We start from the raw sequence: 8,398 nt of genomic DNA, 5'->3' as shown, positions 1-8,398 counted from the left end.
TTTTATTATTCTATGAATATAGTTAATTTTTCGATAAGGTTAGAATCGTGGGGGGGGGGGGGGGGGGGGCAGTTGTGACTGTGGGTGTACAAGGTGTACGTTTTAATATTATAAATATTGTAAATATTCTTCTTTCCGAGTCGGCCCCGACTGATCTCATCTGCATACATGTGGTCCACGGCAGTCTAGACGCCGCAGCGCAATTGTTTCAGCCGCGCTTCAGGCGGGTTGGGCGGGACTAGACCCCCCGGCATGCTGCGCGGCACACACATTGCCCCGCGCCGTCTCCGCCGTGGGCCGTTGCGCCCAGTTCGCCGGGGCCGCATCGGAAAAAAAAAAAAAAAAAAAAAAAAAAAAAGGGGGGATTATATCTTACTAAACACTTGTGTCACGTCCTTTCCTTGGAGGTTTGTTATTGTTATTTTGTTGAGTTTAGTATAAGTGGGAATTTTTAGGTGGGGGTGGGGGGATGTTGTTTTGTATGTTAGTATTAGTATCATTAATTATTAGATGGTTTTATCTGCCACATGATCTTTTAGAGCCGAAATAGGGTCTGTGTTCTCTACTCTAGCTATAGTTTTGCAATCAGATAAATAAAAATACAAAAAGGGTGGTACTCTGCATTTTTCCTTGGCGAGATCTTCTGTCGTTTATGTTGGTATTCTTTTCCGTCTCCGTTTGTATCAGGGTGATGGGAAGGGGGCTGTCTGTATTATCTATCTAGATGTGGGGTAGGATTGGATGTACTGTGTGGGGGAGGGGGGGGGGTAGAAACAAAGGAAAAGGTAGAATTAGTTATATACGGAATGGTTCTGATTATATTATTCCGGTGGCCGAAGAGTTAGGAGAAGGATGATCGATTCATCGAGTTGTGTGTCATTATCAATGCTGAGAGAGAAAGGGGGGGGGGGGGGGGGGGTAAGAATAGACATGGACGCACCTCGTTGTTTGTAACTAGGTTGTTTGGCAGTGAAGTTGGTGAAAAAGTTATGGCTATATCAGTGTGGTAGAGGGGGCGAAAGGGGAAGTTAATATAGAAAAGGATAATACTACAGCAAAAGTAAGGGAAGGAGGAATAACTAAATACTAGGGGAAGGAATATATAATAGTAAGTGATCAGTCTGGTAAATGATCGATAATAGAGGTGTAAATAATATATGTATAAATAAAGTTTGTAAAGCTAGCTAGGGGGGGGGGGGGGGGGCGGAGGGGAGGGGTAGGGTCAGGTTGTGGGTGTGATGCAGAGAGTTGAAATGTCTCGGTGGAAGGTCATCTATCTGAATTGTGCTATTAGGTCGGTATATTTGTTCCATCTTGTTTCTCTCTCTTTATCCAAATCGTTTTTGTATTTCTTTTGTATTATGTTAAGAAATATTAATGACATGTCGGTATTAGTGGTGTTTTGTCTGTGTACTTGACCCATCCACGCAGTCCAAATCGCTTGTCTTGCTGCTGCTAGGATGTGTATGTTTATTTCATGTGTTGCATTGTCAGTTTTGGGGATGATATTATGTCTAAATGCTATTTCTGTATGTATGGGTTGTCGTATTGTTTTTTGTATTGTGTTTATTGTGGCTCTAATCAGTGTTTTTGTTTTAATGCAGTTTGTGAAAATGTGTACATTTTGTGTTGGACAAAGCGCTCGGCATAAGGCGCATCTGGGCGTGTTGTTTGTTGGTAAGGCGTTGAACATCAGTCTGTATGTTATATGCTTACTGTATCTAGAAGTATCATGTTTATGTAAGTTTTCTGAGGCCACTCTCATGTTATCTAATGTTAGTCCTGATGCGTGCATTAGGTCTTGTTCTCTGCGTTTGTTTGGTGTGTTTATTGTTCTGTATATCTGTTTACTATCTAATTGTTTATTTATTGTGTCTGGGTATTTGTTTACTAGTCCTACGCATTCTTTGTAAAAAGGAGGGAGTGTCTTACCTCCGAAATGGGGGAGTGTGTGGTCGATCTTTTTAAATTGTGTTAGTCGTGTCCCTAAGTAGTATGACCCGAATTTATTTCCTGTCGATTCTTGTATTATTTTGTCTATATATCTGATCCTAGTTGTGTCTAAGGTTCTTTTAATACATTTTAGTCCTGTGCCGCCTGATTCTGTGGGAAGTGTGAGTATTTCGTGTGGAATGGGTTTTGCGTCTTGTAGTATAAATGTGTCTATGCGTCTTTCTAATTTCTTTATTGTGGTGAACGGAGGTTTGAAGATTTTGATGTAGTATAAGATTTTTGGAATAATGTAGGTGTTCACTATCCTGGTTCTATCGAATATATTGGCTTTGATGTATGTGTATGAATGTAGTTTCTTGTCTATATTGTGTACAATTCCACTCCAGATGTGTTTCGGTGTTGTGTGTCTTTGACAGTACGTTATTCCGAGGATTTTAATTTGGTTAACCCATTGCATGTCGGGTATCTGGGCTTTTTCGGTTTCTAAGGGTTCGGGACCGAGATTCATGATTTTGGTCTTTTTAATATTTAGTTTGGCACCACTAGCGAGGCCGAAATTTTTGAAAGTTTCTAAAATTGTGTGTATGCTAGGTATATCACTCGGAATTAGGGTTGCATCATCGGCATACGCGATGAGTTTTTTGTTGGCTTTTCCGGGAATTCTGGTGCCTTTAATTTTCGGGTTTCTCCTAATTTTTTCCAAAACGGTTTCGAGACATAAGATGTATAGTTGGGCCGAGAGAGGGCAACCCCGTCGTACTGACCGACCGATTTTGAAGGGATCAGATACTTTTTGATTGACTATTACACAGCTGGAGGGGTCGTTGTATAGTATTTTTATCCATCTTCTGTAATAAGGGCCTATGTTGTTGTGTTCTAATATTTTGTGTAAGAAACTGTGTTCTAATCTATCGAAAGCTTTCTCTTGATCGATGGACAAAATGTATGCGTGTGTGTGTGTCTGTTTTACGTATCCTATAAGGTCTCTGATGAAGTTTGTGTGTTGTTCTATTGTTCTGTTTTTTATGCTACATGTTTGTTCTTTGTCTATCAGTTGGGGTAGGTGAATTTTGATTTTGTTGCTTAAAGTTTTCGCTATAATTTTGTAGTCGGTGTTTAGGAGGGATATGGGTCTGTATTGTTTGACGTCTGTTGTGTTGCTTTCTTTGGGTATGAGGGTTATGTACGATATCTTTTGGCTGTTCGTTAATTGTCCTTCTTTGTGTATTTCTTTAGTCAGTTCTAGGAGGGGTTTTTTAAGGAGAGGGAAGAAACTTTTGTAGAATTCTACTGTTAGTCCATCGGGGCCTGGGGATTTGTTTGTGTTCATGTTCTCTAGGCTGTGTTGTAGGTCTTCTATTGTGATCTCTGTATCTAATTGTTCTTTCTGTTCGTCTGTCAACTTCTTTGTATAATCGGTGTAGTGGTCTTGTATATCTGTTGATATTTCGCCACTTGTGTATAGTTGTTTGTAAAAATTGTAGAAGGTCTCAAGGATTTCTGTCTCGTTTTTTGTTATTTGCCCATCTGTTGTTCTGATTTTGTCTATATGTCGTCTATTGTGTAGTTCGTTTTCTATTCGTGCTATTGTGTCGTTTAAATCAGTGTAGTCGTTGCGTGTTTTGTATGTGCTTCTTACTTTGTGGCCTCTGAATTTTCTTTGTTCAATTTCTTTCAGTTTTTCTATTGCTTTAGTAACATGTGGTTGTGTTTGTATTTCTGTTTTGTTGTCACGCGCCCTGTCTATGTTGATGATTGTTTTGTACTTTGTTTCCTTTCTGTTGGTTTTGTCTTGTACTTTTCTCCCTATCATTTGTGTTAGCGTTTGTATGGTCTGTTTGAGGGTGTCCCACCATTCTCGGATGTTGTCATTGGTATGTTGTCCGTATGTCTAATATGATGTCGGTCATGTATTGTATGTAATAATGGTCCTGCAGGAGACTGTTGTTGAATTTCCAGTAGGCACTTTTTTGTTTGGGTCTTGTAATTTGGGTGCCGTACTGGGCGTAGACAGCTTTGTGGTCTGTGTAGTCTAGTGTGTTCTCTAGGTGTTTAATATCTGTTATTGGGGTTGTTTTGGATATGTATATTTTGTCGAGTCTGGATCCTGTGTTTGCGAATGATTTAAAGGTGGTTTCTTTCCCGAGTGGGAATGTTTCTCTGTATGTATCTGTTAGATTGTGTTTTTCTAAAATTCGTTGTAGTATTTGTTTGTCTATGACTGTTTGTTGTGTTCTATGGTGAGTTGTGTCGCGGGGGTGTAGTGTGTTATTGAAATCCCCTGCTAGGATGATGGGTGTTGATGGGTTTATTTCCATTCTTTTCTCTAAGTCTAAAAACGTTGTCTTTTTTTCGTCTGTTCTTGAGGCAGGTCCGTAGATGTTGTAAATTTGGAATTTGTAGCCGTCTTGAGTCACGTCTATTTTCCTATTCGTCCTGTGTTGTCATGGTCGTGTTGGGTAACAGTCCAATTGTCGGAGATTTTTATTATGGCTACTCCTCTACAGTTTCTTTTTTTCTTGTCAATTGTCCAAAATATATTTTTAACTTCTGGTTTGAGTTCGAGAAGTGTTCGTTCTTGTGTGAATTTGTCGTGTATGTTCGTTTCTTGTAACAGTAAGAAGTCTGGTCTTTGTTTCCTTATTAGATTTTTAATGTCTTGTATTTTCTGTCTCATGCCTCTGATGTTGAGTGTTATGATTGTCAATGGTGGGGGGTCATCCTCTTTGTAGGGTGTTTTTATTTTGTATGGTTTGTTTTTAGTGTATGATTTTGCTTGTTCTCTAGAGGTGGTGTGTTTGTTGTATCTAGAGTTGCGTTTGTATGTAGGTATATATGTGTGGACTGTAGGCTGCATGTCTGGGTTTGGTATGTGTATTTTTTGTTTAAGTATTGGGGTGTGTGTCTCCCATGTGTCGTGGTGGTCTGGGTAGTGACCTTTCCCTCTCGATGTTTTGGATGGGTGGAGTCTTCCTCTTGAGGGAAGAGCTTCTTTGGTGAGGTGTGTATGCATGTGTTTGTGTAGATATTGGGTAGTGTGTTCTGTGATTTTTTCGTGCTCTTGGGCAAGCCCCAGGTGGTGATCGTGTGAGTGAAGTGTGTGCTTTGAAGGGCGATGGTGTGGTTGTATTTTTTGGGGGAGAGTTTTTGGGTTTGTTATTGGGGTTGGGGGGTGTGGATGGGGGTGGGGGTGATGTTGCCCTTTCTAAAGGGATTATTACTGGTGTTGGTGTGGTGTGTTGGTGTAGATTTGTCATGGATGATGTTCGTCTTGGTGTGTATGGGGAGTTGTGTGGTTCCTGTTCTAGTTGTTTCATTGGTGCAGTTTTTGTTGTGTTGGTATCTTTTGGAGTGTTGTCTTGAGGGTTTGCGTTTGGTGTCTGTGGTTTAGTGGTGTAGCTTGTGAGTAGTGGTGTATTTGGTGTGTTGTTTTTTTGTGTGTTGGAGTGTTGTGTTATGTGTTTCTTTCCCTTTTTTACTACCTGGTTCCAAGGTTCTTGGGATTGGGATGGTGCGTCCGGCAGGGAGTTGCCGGAAGGCGTGACAGAACCAGTAGGTGAAGATGGAAAGGGAGGAGGGATAGTGGGAATTCGTGCTGAATTCACTCCTGGTGCATACCGTGCTCTAGTAGGGCACAGGTAGAAAGGGTGCCCCACATTGTAGCATGTGGAGCATGCCGGCACACGCCCAGGAATGTGCACTTTTACGTGGTGGAAGGCGCCACCTACCTCAAATTTTAGATAGTGGGGTATTTCTACCCCATCTATCTTCTCCAGACGGAACGTATACGAGTCCAGCTCGTCCCGTCTGGGTTTGCCGACAACGATGGTGCCGGGCTTGGCGAAGGGGGCGAGGGCCCTGGTGAGGCCGCCTACCTTGACGGAGGGAGCCACCCATTTCAATACCCCCGACACCAGGGATTTGTTAACATCCCTGATGTGGAGGTTTATTTTTAGGGTTGGGTGGGGGTGCACTACGCCGTGTAGTTTTTCCACCTCTGACTCCCTTCCTTCCTTGAAGGTGACGTAATATTTGCGGGCGTCCATGAACCGGTAGACTCCCGCAATATCGTCTAAACTGACCCCATGTTATTGAGGGCCAGCTTGATCTTCAGATGGTTGGCCTGATTTGTTTCAGGTCCTTTTAAGAAGACCTCAACCGTATTTGGCGGGTGAGGCCCATTAAACTTAAGATCCTCTGCGGATAATTTCACCACAACTACGTTGGGGTGAACCGCCATGGAGGCCCGGAAAGAGAAGGAGGAGAGAGAAGAAGGTGTAAATGCAAAATCGTAGGGGGATATCCCCCTCTTGTGGTAATATTTATTTTAAGAAAAGAAAAAAAAAAAAAAAAAAAAAAAAAAAAAAAAAAAAAAGGGGGGGGGGGGGGGGGGGGGGGGGCTAGAGGGTTGTTGGGTATGAAATCGCTTGCTTAGTAAGTGGTAGTGCAAGTGGAGTTGGACAAATGTTTGAAGGGAAAAAAAAAAAAAAAAAAAAAAAAAAAAAAAAAAAAAGGGGGGGAAGGGGGGGGGGGGGGGTTAGGTTGGGGTCGAAGGAAGTTAAGAGGAAATAAGGTGCTCCATTACAAAGGGGTTACGGGTGTAGGGAGGGGATATGGGGAATAAACACTGGTGTTTCTTGGGAGGTCTTCCGTATACTTACACCATCCAGTTGTTTTAAATTTTAGGCACAGATAAGCACATTCTAACTAACTTCACTAACGAAGTTCCCTAACGGCTAAGAAAATAAAAGGGTAAGGAAAAAAGAAAAGCAAACAAAAAAAAACAGACAAACCTAAACAATAAAACGAAAAAAAAAAAAAAAAGGAAAGAACTAAAACTAAAAGGGTCTAAATTAAATCCTAGAAACACTATAACACAATAACACAACGCCACGTCCAGACATTTTCTTGATATTCAGTTAGGATCAATGAATGAATGAAAAGAATCAATGGCAGAAGAATCACATAATATTAGCTATAGCAGTTAAAAATAGATTTAGCGCGGACGTCAGGGAAAGCACCTACGTCACTGGTCCAGGTAAAGTGATGCGTAGACTGAAGTGAGTAAACTCGATCGAGTTGTGTGCATCTTCATGATTTAAACAAATTAATGCAAATAACATGGGACATGTATGAAGGAACGAATAAGTCTAAACTAAAGAGTTATGCTACAAAATCAATCATAGTGAATTGCAGAGTTAAAGAGTAAATGTTTAGCTCGTAATTAGTAATCAAAGGCGTTAACGTTATGGCTGTATGAAATATTTAAGTAGCAATTATTAAGTATACAGAAGAACAAAGTAGATTTAGATGACTCAAGGTAGGTGGCTAGAAAGCTATGATTTGCCAGAATTAGTGATATAAATTTGTAAATGATCATAGTTGTTAAAATGAAGTTATAACGATGTGAAGTGATGAAAGAAAGCACACAAAAATCTAGTATCAGGCCAGAAGTCACACCCAGCCGAAGATAAAAATAGTACTACATCGAGAGACTACCTGTGTAAGGGCTTAACACACAACACACAGTGTACCGTACTATTGGTCATAGTAACACACACGAGTAAAGGAATGTTGATATCAACCACAGAGGCACACAGTCTTGCATTACTTGCATACAATTAAATAGTGATGGTAGCGACAAGTAGTAAAGAGTAATAGAGTACAAAATCAAATAACATTAGATAGAATGGTCATTCTATTACATATATACAAAGAAAACCGAGCTGAGCGACTAGATATTTAAATTAAATGAGATTGGATGAAATAAATACATTCGGAATGACTTTATATAAAATTAACATATTTTCATGAATAACCTTTACCATTTTGTATTATAATTACATTATTTCATGTGGTTCTTCTGAAGTCAATTGCCAAATGCAATTGCCCAAATCTCCTGATTTTAGCGGGAACGAACATTAACTGATATTGAGTTGAATATACGAGTATGCCACTATTTTGTGTCATGTTTATGAGGCAAACAAAGTGATTATCTATATATATATATATATATATATATATATATATTATATTATATTATATATATATATTATATATATAATGTTATTCTTTTTTCGTATTTAAAACCATACGGTCATTTTAACGCTTTGATATCACTCATTAATTTTAACTTGTTTAATTGTTTATTTCGGTTCGAATTTAAATCAACATGACCTCGATTTCGTCAAAAGCTACGTGCTCATATTTGCAGATCAGATGACTAAACGCAAGGCCGTCTATATAGTACCTCTCTGAAATATCCATGACAGGGCCTAAAGTCTTGGTATTATTTTAACTTGTCTAACATCTTACTTACCACTGAGCACTTATATGACCTTAGCGGTGAGCAGTTTAAAAAAAAACATGGAATAACCCACATAAAAGTAAAAAAAGGAAAGTATGAGAATTCTCACTTTTAACTTTTATACTACTATTATTATTA

This window comes from Berghia stephanieae, chromosome 4, assembly GCF_034508935.2.
Source record: "Berghia stephanieae isolate SIO BIC M18660-M18661 chromosome 4, UCSD_Bste_1.3, whole genome shotgun sequence".
In the NCBI taxonomy this organism is placed as follows: Eukaryota; Metazoa; Mollusca; class Gastropoda; order Nudibranchia; family Aeolidiidae; genus Berghia; species Berghia stephanieae.
Note: the sequence above shows the minus strand (reverse complement) of the source record.